This window comes from Nerophis lumbriciformis, linkage group LG26 (genome assembly GCF_033978685.3).
Source record: "Nerophis lumbriciformis linkage group LG26, RoL_Nlum_v2.1, whole genome shotgun sequence".
Taxonomy (NCBI): Eukaryota; Metazoa; Chordata; class Actinopteri; order Syngnathiformes; family Syngnathidae; genus Nerophis; species Nerophis lumbriciformis.
In genome coordinates, this window is record NC_084573.2 from 19,812,490 (window position 1) to 19,824,567 (window position 12,078).

A 12,078-nucleotide genomic window follows, 5' to 3' on the forward strand; every position below is an offset into this window, starting at 1 on the left:
AGCCACGTGTTACATCAACGTGGCTTCATAGTAAAAGAGTGCGGGTACTAGACTGGCCTGCCTGTAGTCCAGACCTGTCTCCCATTGAAAATGTGTGGCGTATTATGAAGCCTAAAATACCACAATGGAGACCCCGGACTGTTGAACAACTTAAGCTGTACATCAAGCAAGAATGGGAAAGAATTCCACCTGAGAAGCTTAAAAAATGTGTCTCCTCAGTTCCCAAACGTTTACTGAGTGTTGTTAAAAGGAAAGGCCATGTAACACAGTGGTGAACATGCCCTTTCCCAACTACTTTGGCACGTGTTGCAGCCATGAAATTCTAAGTTAATTATTATTTGCAAAAAAAAATAAAGTTTATGAGTTTGAACATCAAATATCTTGTCTTTGTAGTGCATTCAATTGAATATGGGTTGAAAAGGATTTGCAAATCATTGTATTCCGTTTATATTTACATCTAACACAATTTCCCAACTCATATGGAAACGGGGTTTGTATAACCATTTACCATTTAGTAAACTCTGTTGTGTTTTAAGGGCTCCTGCTGATCGGCTCACAGAGCTGTTTTGGCAAGTTGTTAGCTGTGCTCCTTTCTGGGCACGAAGGGCTGTTTTCGCGCTACTTAAGCTGACTCTTTTTGTTTGGATTTGGACCTCTTCTTGCTGATGCTATTGTCGCATTGTAAGGGCTGGTCTACTAAAGCTTTAGTAAAACTTGGTCAAATACTATTCTGTCTCGGTGGTCCTTCTTACTCAACATATACTGTATGTCATCCAAAAGAACTTGGGATTGACCAGTGTGTTTTATTCCCTAAGAGGAAGACTGGTCGCGCACCACAAAAGTCACCAGATTTAGCGACAAAGTCGTCGAGTTGGCAACTGGTCGTTTTGTGCAGCAAATGGGTTAATTGCGTTAAACGTTAATATCTTATTATTAAGGCTGCCAAAATACCAAGTTAACTCATGTTGTTAATCACAAATAAATATTTATTTATTGTGACTACAGGCTCCTTTAGCTTAACCGTGAATGGTTACCTGAAAGGCGGTACGGGTTGTTTTACGGTCAGTGATCAGGTCAATGCATACGACAGTCCAAAGATGAGTGAGGAGACTTAACAGGTGTGTGTTCGCTGACAAATTTCACTTCAAAATACACCCTGACTGCACCATAAATACAACTGTTACCAAGTTTCGAATACATAATTGTAGTGCATTCAAGTAACCTAAAACATGTTTTAAATGTTCCTGAAAGACATTCTGACAATTAAATTGCACTTGTGTCCAAATATTGTGTTCTGTATTTGGTTAATTTATTTAAATTAATTTAAAAGTGTGATTAACAGGGTATCCACAGGGTCTTAAAAAGTCTTAAATCCATTAATTTAAATTTAAGGCCTTAAAATGTGTAAAATTCTGCTAAAATCTCATAAAAGGTCTTAAATACGATTTTGAAAGGTCTTAAATATCTATTGACGTTACTTTTATTTAAAACATGCATAAACTTCAGTCTCGCTTTGAAATGTTTCGATTTTTGAGGACGCTATAACGTAACTACGCATATTTTTATCAGCTGAATAAAACATTACCAAAGGTAACCATTTAACTTTAGCAGAGATGCTATCTGTCCCTTTCACAGACAATATATTGTTGTGCTTTCCTCTACCATTGCTGATGTTGATGTTTCATGAAAACACTTGACATGAAGCACACTGCACCTTTTGCAAGAAAACACTTCTATGGCAAGTCTGAAAATTGGCTGTTCCAATGTTTGCTAATATTTTTTTCAATTAGTTTACACTAGAGAAGCTCCTGGTGTATTTAGTTAGTTTAACCATTTTGATTTCCAATGTGAAAGAGCAGAGAATGAATTCATATACTTAAAATTCATTCTGGACCTCTGATTTTACTTTGTCGTTGTATTTTATGAAATGGGCTTAAATTATTTTCAAGATGGTCTTAAAAAAGTCTTAAAAAGTCTTAAATTTGACATGTTGAAACCTGCAAAGACCCTGGATTAATCCGATTAAACAAATTAATCACTTGACAGCACTACTTATTATTAATGATGACAGATTAATCTGCTTTCACGCGTTAATTTTGACAGCCCAAGTTACAATTGTACCTGCCTGCACAATACAGAAAATGTTTTTAAGATGGCAATAATTGGAACTCTGCATAAATAAATTCACTTCACAATAAAAAACAACTTAGAAGCCAGCCAGTCAGGGAACGCATGTATATATATGTGTTGCATGTATAGACCTACCATTCAGAGGCGGTGACTGCGAGTAAAGCATCTGATCACAAGGCAGCCCGGTTACTAAAAAGCAGCAGAGAAAATCCAATATCAACACTCCGAAATTACCTATTTCTTGTAAAGCACAAATCATGGATGTAAAAAAGAAAAATAACCTGATGTCCAAGAGAATATTAGGAACATGACCAAAAACAGCATATTTTTTCCCTTACAATACATTTTTTCTCACAATTAATCTTCATATATCTTTGTCCTTTGAGGTCTTTCTATGGTCTGGATCGATCTGTCAAGGTTTGCGGACCTGTCTCATTATCAGTTGTTCCAGTTGGCTAGTCAATAAATGTATTGCTGTCATAAATATATCCAAGGAGGCGGGCTTTACGGGTTGTAGAACTAACAAAATGACTTGTTGCCACTGTGGAATTTATAAGTCATAAAATAACCGCACACATTAATTATGTAGCAAAATGACAGTATTTAGTAAACCATTGGTAAAAAACGTGACCTGTTTTCCTGACCCGGTAATCACGCCACTTTACGGGCTGACTGTAAGTCATTGACTGCGGCTGAAGTGACAAAAGCACTATCTTTATTATCCGCTTTCTCACACCATTAGTTGATGCCGTCTTTATGCCGACATTAACAGACTTTCACTTCATGCGCTACACTTTTAGAACTGGTGTCGGCTGCTCTGAAAGGCGGCGAAAGAAGTGACGCTAAGTTCAGTGCATTGTTGCTGTACGTGAAATTGGGTTGCCTTTTGTTCGCTGGATGATAATCAGCTCGTCCTTACAGAGTCATCACAGTTTACTAACTGATTAGATTGACTATCTTCTATCTCTTCTGTTAAGACAAGGCTAAAAAGCGAGGTCAACCGATTAAGAAAACTAACACTGCAACCGTGTTTTATCACGTTGGATGCAATTAACTAATTTCCTTCTCTTTATTACAACTGGGGCTATCATAATTCACACTCAAATTCACAGAAACTACAAAAACGATATAAAATTTGACTTCAATCATGATTATATTTGTGGAGATATGAGCTTGTACTGCCGTTATCTCCCCTCAAAGATAATAATCATCATTGCACGAGATTATTTGAGAATTGGTAGGACAGTTTGTACTGTGCTGCACTGTTAATTATGACAAGCACACATTTATGAACTGTACTGAGAGGGCAAACCAGTGCTGCAAGACACATTAATAACACACCGTATTGACCTAAATAGGCACCTCAACATGTCCTGGTGCTGCCCAGCCTAGTGTGATAGTAACCCCTCTCAGCACGTTGCCTGAGAAGCATGGTAAATGGTAAATGGGTTATACTTGTATAGCGCTTTTCTACCTTCAAGGTACTCAAAGCGCTTTGACACTATTTCCACATTCACCCATTCACACACACATTCACACACTGATGGCGGGAGCTGCCATGCAAGGCCCTAACCATGACCAATCAGGAGCAAGGGTGAAGTGTCTTGCTCAAGGACACAACGGACGTGACGAGGTTGGTAGAAGGTGGGGATCGAACCAGGATCCCTCGGGTTGCTGGCACGGCCACTCTCCTAACAGCGCCACGGCGTCCCCATCCAGAAGCATCCACTCTTCTCCCACACTACCCTGCTTGTGGGAGATAGCATAACTAGGACTATCTGCTTTTTCAACGCCATTATTCGCTATCCTATCCTTATTAACCAGCCGTCCCTCTTCCGTAACTTGGCTCATTGAACATGGTGGATCTAATGAGCTGGCACGATGCCAATCAGAACAGACCAAAAATAATTTCAAAGTGCTCTTCAGTATGTTGAAAGAGGTAAATGCTTTACGTTGTAATTTCTGTATTTTTCGTACCATAGGGCAGTGGTCCCCAACCAACGGGCCGCGGCCCGGTACCAATCGGTCCACGGACCGGTACCGGGCCGCACAAGAAATGTAAAAAAAAACAAAAAAAAAACTTTTTTATTAAATCAACATAAAAAACACAATATATACATTATATATCAATATAGATCAATACAGTCTGCAGGGATACAGTCCGTAAGCACACATGATTGTATTTCTTTATGAAAAAATAAAAATAAAAAATACAATTAAAAATACCACCCCACTCCCTCCCCCCGGTCCGTGGGACAAATTTTCAAGTGTTGACCGGTCCGCAGCTACGAAAAGGTTGGGGACCACTGCCATAGGGTGCAATAAAGCGCACTGCCAATGAGCAGGTCTATTTTCATACACAAGGCACACCGTATTATAAGGGGTCATATTATGGGTTTTTTCTTACAGTTCCTTGTGGTCTACATCAGTGGTCCCCAACTTTTTTTGCACCACGGACCGGTTCAATGTCGGCATTATTTTCAAGAAACGGCTTTCCAATTGTGCCAGATAAATACAGCAAAAAAATGTGCATGAAAAATACAACTCACTATAACATTGAATTAGTGGGAGTCCTGGGCTTGTTTCTTTGCAATGAGATGCAGATGGAAATCAACCTTTGGCTACAATCTGTCACATTTATATTTTATATGGTAAGGATGGAAAGGACAATCAATGCACACAAGGGCACAAAAAGAGGGCAAAAACAAAAGGTATAAAGTAGACTAAAAATGTACCATAGTAGCAATGGATAGATGTTCATTAATGTGCATTGTATTATGTCACAAAGTTATAACAAATACAAACCGCGTTTACATATGAGTTGGGAAATTGTGTTAGATGTAAATATAAACGGAATACAATGATTTGCAAATCATTTTCAACCCATATTCAGTTGAATATGCTACAAAGACAACATAGTTGATGTTCAAACTGATAAACATTTTTTTTTTGCAAATAAATCTGGACAAAAGAGGAAAAGAACCATCCGGATTGTTATAGGCGCAAAGTTGAAAAGCCAGCATCTGTGATGGTATGGGGGTGTATTAGTGCCCAAGACATGGGTAACTTACACATCTGTGAAGGCACCATTAATGCTGAAAGGTACATACAGGTTTTGGAGCAACATATGTTGCCATCCAAGCAACGTTACCATGGACGCCCCTGCTTATTTCAGCAAGACAATGCCAAGCCACGTGTTACATCAACGTGGCTTCATAGTAAAAGAGTGCGGGTACTAGACTGGCCTGCCTGTAGTCCAGACCTGTCTCCCATTGAAAATGTGTGGCGTATTATGAAGCCTAAAATACCACAATGGAGACCCCGGACTGTTGAACAACTTAAGCTGTACATCAAGCAAGAATGGGAAAGAATTCAACCTGAGAAGCTTAAAAAATGTGTCTCCTCAGTTCCCAAACGTTTACTGAGTGTTGTTAAAAGGAAAGGCCATGTAACACAGTGGTGAACATGCCCTTTCTCAACTACTTTGGCACGTGTTTGTCAGAGTTTGTAGGTGACGAACCCCAAGATGCAGAGAAGGCGGAAGGCATTGTACGAGAAAACATGATTTAATTATACACTAAGGCAAAACAACAAACGAAAAGGTAACAAAAGTCGCGCACAAGGCGGAGAACAAACTTGGCTATGAACTAAAATAGCACAGAGGCTAACTGTGGACAAGAAACCAAAAACACTTACTGTGACACGAAGGAACTAGGACATGAGCAGAGTGAAACCAAAAGTAGACAGAGCTACAACGACAAGTATTAAGAACAACGACACGACAGGTAGGAACGACAATGATCCAGCAGTGACTGGAGGGTAGGGCAGGTATAAATAGCAGCTGGCTGATTGACACCAGGTGTGGCCAGGTGCCAATCAGCCACAGCTGAAGGGACACAGCACTCAGGGAGAAACAGGAAACAGAACCAAAATAAGAGCGTTGACAGGAAATGACAGAGGAAAAACTAAAACTTGACCAAACTGTCAGGGACAAGCCTGACAGTAGCCCCCCTTCCTATAACGGATACCAGACGTTCTAGGAACCCCCCCAAAAAACAGTCCAAAGTCACGGGAGGGTGGAGGGAGGACAAGGAGGTGGGCCACCAGGCCAAGTGTCCCCGCAACCAGCGGGGAAGAGTTAGGTGGCGACGGCGAGTTGAACGCCGCCGCAATTGGCGAGGCGGCTCGACCGCCGGCATGGGAGGACCCACCTGAGACGATGGTGGCGCCCTCTGCTGGCCCACCGGAGAAGATGGTGGCGCCCTCTGCTGGCCCACCGGAGAAGATGGCGGTGGCGCCCTCTGCTGGCCCACCGGAGAAGATGGCGGTGGCGCCCTCTGCTGGCCCACCGGGGAGGATGGCGGTGGCGCCCTCTGCTGGCCCACCGGAGTGCATGGTGGCGGCGTCTGTTGGCTCACCGGAGAGGAGGATGGTGGCGCCCTCTGCTGCTGGCCCACCGGAGAAGAGGATGGTGGCGCCCTCTGCTGCTGGCCCACCGGAGAAGAGGATGGTGGCGCCGTCTGCTGCTGGCCCACCGGAGAGGAGGATGGTGGCGCCGTCTGCTGCTGGCCCACCGGAGAGGAGGATGGTGGCGCCGTCTGCTGCTGGCCCACCGGAGAGGAGGATGGTGGCGCCGTCTGCTGCTGGCCCACCGGAGAGGAGGATGGTGGCGCCGTCTGCTGCTGGCCCACCGGAGAGGAGGATGGTGGCGCCGTCTGCTGCTGGCCCACCGGAGAGGAGGATGGTGGCGCCGTCTGCTGCTGGCCCACCGGAGAGGAGGATGGTGGCGCCGTTGGTTGTAGACCCACCGGAGTGCACGGTGGCGTCTGCCGGCCCACCGGACTGCACGGTGGCGTCTGCCGGCCCACCGGACTGGACGGTGGCGTCTGCCGGCCCACCGGACTGCATGGTGGCGTCTGCCGGCCCACCGGACTGCATGGTGGCGTCTGCCGGCCCACCGGAGTGCATGGTGGCGTCTGCCGGCCCACCGGAGTGCATGGTGGCGTCTGCCGGCCCACCGGAGTGCATGGTGGCGTCTGCCGGCCCACCGGAGTGCATGGTGGCGTCTGCCGGCCCACCGGACTGCATGGTGGCGTCTGCCGGCCCACCGGACTGCATGGTGGCGTCTGCCGGCCCACCGGACTGCATGGTGGCGTCTGCCGGCCCACCGGACTGCATGGTGGCGTCTGCCGGCCCACCGGACTGCATGGTGGCGTCTGCCGGCCCACCGGACTGCATGGTGGCGTCTGCCGGCCCACCGGACTGCATGGTGGCGTCTGCCGGCCCACCGGAGTGCATGGTGGCGCCGTAGGTTGCAGACCCACCGGAGATGATGGCGCCGTCTCTTGCAGACCCACTGGGGCGAGAAGTAGCTGTGCCTCCCCAGCTGCACTGCTACTCATAGCCCCTCCCCCAAGGGACGGATCCCAGACGTCCCCAGATAGGACCACAGACGACAGGGGTGGGAGGGAGAGGGCTTGAAAAGCGGCCGAACTTTTCTTCAGATTAGCCATTAAGTCCAAAACTTTGTTAAGCCTCTCCGCCATGGACATCTCTGCGAGATTCGAATTTGGCTGGATCATTATGTCAGAGTTTGTAGGTGACGAACCCCAAGATGCAGAGAAGGCGGAAGGCATTGTACGAGAAAACATGATTTAATTATACACTAAGGCAAAACAACAAACGAAAAGGTAACAAAAGGCGCGCACAAGGCGGAGAACAAGCTTGGCTGTGAACTAAAATAGCACAGAGGCTAACTGTGGACAAGAAACCAAAAACACTTACTGTGACACGAAGGAACTAGGACATGAGCAGAGTGAAACCAAAAGTAGACAGAGCTACAACGACAAGTATTAAGAACAACGACACGACAGGTAGGAACGACAATGATCCAGCAGTGACTGGAGGGTAGGGCAGGTATAAATAGCAGCTGGCTGACACCAGGTGTAGCCAGGTGCCAATCAGCCACAGCTGAAGGGACACAGCACTCAGGGAGAAACAGGAAACAGAACCAAAATAAGAGCATTGACAGGAAATGACAGAGGAAAAACTAAAACTTGACCAAACTGTCAGGGACAAGCCTGACAGTGTTGCAGCCATGAAATTCTAAGTTAATTATTATTTGCAAAAAATAAATAAAGTTTATGAGTTTGAACATCAAATATCTTGTCTTTGTAGTGCATTCAATTGAATATGGGTTGAAAAGGATTTGCAAATCATTGTATTCCGTTTATATTTACATCTAACACAATTTCCCAACTCATATGGAAACGGGGTTTATACTTCTTTAGTTTTTTCCCCCTGTTGATCTGGAGGCAGTTCCGCCAGTATCAGTCCACAAAGTCCATGTTGAGTTGTCCGTTCTCCCCCTCGTCTTTAATAGTGATGTGCCCTGGATTACAGCATCTATCGTTCACAAAAACCGCCAGCCTTCTCCCTTCGTCTTACCACTTTTCTTTGTCTTGTCAGCCCGCATCAGCTGAAAACTCCGGTTTAGTCTAGTGTTAGGTTAGTTAGCTAGGTGTCCGTGAAAAGCATTAGGCTACATTCCAGAAATTCCCTCTGATGTTGGGTTAGTGCCGCTAGTTCGTCCATCTTATTGGTAAGAGATCTTACAGGCCCGGTGATGGCTGAGGGAAGGACGGGTTTAAAGCGTCTTGTTGTAAAAGTTAAAGTACCACTGATAGTCACACACACACTAGATGTGGTGAAATTACCCTCTGCATTTGACCCATGCCCTTGTTCCACCCACTGGGATGTGAGGGGAGCAGTGAGCAGCAGGGGTGGCCGCGCTCGGGAATCATTTTGGTGATTTAACCCCCAATTCCAACCCTTGATGCTGAGTGCCAAGCAGGGAGGTAATGTCTTTAGTATGACTCAGCCGGGGTTTTAACTCACAACCTACCGATCTCAGGGCGGACACTCTAACCACAAGGCCACCGAGCCGGCACTTTACTGCGGTTTTTAAGGGTATTTCAGTGTTAATATTCATAACCAACCCTGCAACCATGTCAACATCACCCTATACTTGTCCCATTTGTTTCTACTGTATTTGTGCTGCAACATGTTTTGGTCTAACGCCAAACTTTTGGACTCGGGGGCCGCATTGGGTTAAAAAAATATGTATGTATATATGTATATATATATATATATATATATATACGTTCGGTCAGGAAAAAACACAGAGGCTTTTTCATCCCTACAAGCCTGTTTCACAGGTTTCGCCGCTCTTCAGGGGATTTTATAATATATATAATAACAGGCTTATAGGGATGAAATATAGCTGTGTTTTATCCTGACCTAACATATATTACGCTCTACCCCGGTATTGAGCACTGTATAACGGATAAACCACAGAAACCTTGACTATATATATATATATATATATATATATATATATATATAAATATATATATATATATATATATATGTGTATATATATATATGTGTATATATATATATATATATATATATATATATATATATATATATATATACATATATATATATATATATATATATATATATATATATATATATATATACATATATATATATATATATATATATATATATATATTCCGAGGGCGATGATGTCACGTTATCGATGGGAAAATGCATTTTTAGACAATATGATTTTCCTGAGCGGCTAGGAGTCACAGAGAGTAACAAGCAGTAGAAAATGGATTAGAAAGGACAGCTTTAAAAAAAATAGTAATAAAAAAAAAATTTAAAAATATTTTTTAACTCGGGACTTCCCGCAGGCCAGATTTTGGACACTGGCAGGCCAGATCCGTAGCCGTAGTTTGGGGACCCCTGGTCTAACTATTATCATTTCAAAGTTATTAACAAATAATGATTCATAACCAGCCCCCCACCTTCTAAAAATCTTCCCATATAAACCAAAACATTTGCACTACAAGCGATTGTGAGTGGTTTGGGGAGATTTTGACAAGGTGGGGGCTGGATATTAATCATAATTTGTTATAATATGTAGACCATAAATATTTGCAGCACATACAACTGGGACTAGTTTAGTGAGATTTGGACAATTAGGAGGGGCCAATTTCACACAAGTATAACAAATACCTCCCTTACTTTGAGGTTTGGCTGTGCTCTACTTCTCCCTTGTGCTCATTTTTATAGCTGCAATAACCAAAAGGCACGGTTCAAACAATTTTGATTGATTGAGGGGCAGTACGGTGGAAGAGGGGTTAGTGCATCTGCCTCACAATACGAAGGTCCTGAGTAGTCTTGGGTTCAATCCCAGGCTCGGGATCTTTCTGTGTGGAGTTTGCATGTTCTCCCCGTGACTGCGTGGGTTCCCTCCGGGTACTCTGGCTTCCTCCCACCTCCAAAGACATGCACCTAGGGATAGGTTGATTGGCAACACTAAAATTGGCCCTAGTGTGTGAATGTGAGTGTGAATGTTGTCTGTCTATCTGTGTTGGCCCTGCAATGAGGTGGGGACTTATCCAGGGTGTACCCCGCCTTCCGCCCGATTGTAGCTGAGATAGGTTCCAGCGACCCCGAAGGGAATAAGCGGTAGAAAATGGATGGATGATTGATTGAGGGGCAGCACGGTGGTAGAGGGGTTAGTGCGTCTGCCTCACAATACGAAGGTCCTGAGTAGTCTTGGGTTCAATCCCAGGCTCGGCATCTTTCTGTGTGGAGTTTGCATGTTCTCCCCGTGACTGCGTGGGTTCCCTCCGGGTACTCCGGCTTCCTCCCACCTCCAAAGACATGCACCTGGGGATAGGTTGATTGGCAACACTAAATTGGCCCTAGTGTGTGAATGTGAGTGTGAATGTTGTCTGTCTATCTGTGTTGGCCCTGCGATGAGGTGGCGACTTGTCCAGGGTGTACCCCGCCTTCCGCCCGATTGTAACTGAGATAGGCTCCAGCGCCCCCCGCGACCCCAAAGGGAATAAGCGGTAGAAAATGGATGGATGATTGATTGAGACTTTTATTAGTAGGTTGCACAGTGAAGTACATACTGTATTCCGTACAATTGACCACTAAATGGTAGCACCCGAATAAGTTTTTCAACTTGTTTAAGTCGGGGTCCACTTAAATTGATTCATGATACAGATATATACTATCAGATATAATATACTATCAGATATATACTATCATCATAATACAGTCATCACACAAGATAATCATCAGGGTGTATACATTGAATTATTTACATTATTTACAATCCGGGGTATGGAGGGGGGGGGGGGGGGGGGGATTAGGTTTGGTTGTTATCATCATTTCAGTATTCAACAATTGAGAACAGAGAAAGAGAGAGAGAGAGATCAGAAGGCATAAGAAAAAGTATCTACAGTTGATTATTTACATTTGATTATTAACAGTCCGGGGAGGGTGTTAGTTTAGGGTTGAAGTTGCCTGGAGGTGAACTTTTATTGCGGTTTTGAAGGAGGATAGAGATGCCCTTTCTTTTATACCTGTTGGGAGCGCATTCCACATTGATGTGGCATAGAAAGAGAATGAGTTAAGACCTTTGTTAGATCGGAATCTGGGTTTAACCTGGTTAGTGGAGCTCCCCCTGGTGTTGTGGTTATGGCGGTCATTTACGTTAAGGAAGTAGTTTGACATGTACTTCGGTAACAGGGAGGTGTAGCGGATTTTATAGACTAGGCTCAGTGCAAGTTGTTTTACTCTGTCCTCCACCCTGAGCCAGCCCACTTTGGAGAAGTGGGTAGGAGTGAGGTGGGATCTGGGGTGGAGGTCTAGAAGTAATCTGACTAGCTTGTTCTGGGATGTTTGGAGTTTAGATTTGAGGGATTTGGAGGTGCTAGGGTACCAGGAGGTGCATGCGTAATCGAAAAAGGGTTGAAAAAGAGTTCCCGCTAGAATCCTCATGGTGCTTTTGTTGACCACAGAGGAGATTCTATAGAGAAATCTTGTTCGTTGGTTGACCTTTTTGATTACCTTGGTTGC

At 44.2% G+C, this 12,078-nt stretch overlaps 1 protein-coding gene across 1 annotated transcript in view; it reads right to left on the bottom strand.

The window, feature by feature from the left end:
* The window catches only part of LOC133623832 (phospholipase B1, membrane-associated-like), a 63,969-nt gene extending 57,830 nt beyond the window's left edge, over positions 1 to 6,139 (bottom strand). The window contains exon 1 of the mRNA XM_061987257.2: positions 5,827 to 6,139. The gene's annotated coding sequence lies outside the window, so the exon portion shown is untranslated. The remainder of the gene's footprint in view (positions 1 to 5,826) is intronic.
* Positions 6,140 to 12,078: the final 5,939 nt, after the last annotated feature.